Below are 366 nucleotides of genomic sequence, written 5' to 3'. Positions count from 1 at the left end.
TTTCATACTTGTCGGAAGATTTATTCCAGTAAATTCTTTTGCTTCCCCAAATGTAATTTGATCATGCGAGCGCATATGATTCAAATTACTGGCACTTGCGCCGGAATTTAAATAAGAATTCGCCATTGATACTTCACGTCTAACTGGAGAACTGAATGAAGATTTATGCCAATTTTTCACATTAATATATCCTTTTCGAAACTTCGAGAATTATTATAAAAAAAAAATACTAGCGCACTCTGATGGAAATAATAACAACAAACTAAACCCGATTTAAAAACCCCCGTAACAAACTATCAATCAATCAAAATATAACTCACAATTTGAATTATTCACATGCCTAAATTAATATATTAACTTATTAAA

Source organism: Ctenocephalides felis, unplaced genomic scaffold (genome assembly GCF_003426905.1).
Source record: "Ctenocephalides felis isolate EL2017-DRISC unplaced genomic scaffold, ASM342690v1 CF-g0.4_SCAFFOLD_01886, whole genome shotgun sequence".
Lineage (NCBI taxonomy): Eukaryota > Metazoa > Arthropoda > Insecta > Siphonaptera > Pulicidae > Ctenocephalides > Ctenocephalides felis.
Note: the sequence above shows the minus strand (reverse complement) of the source record.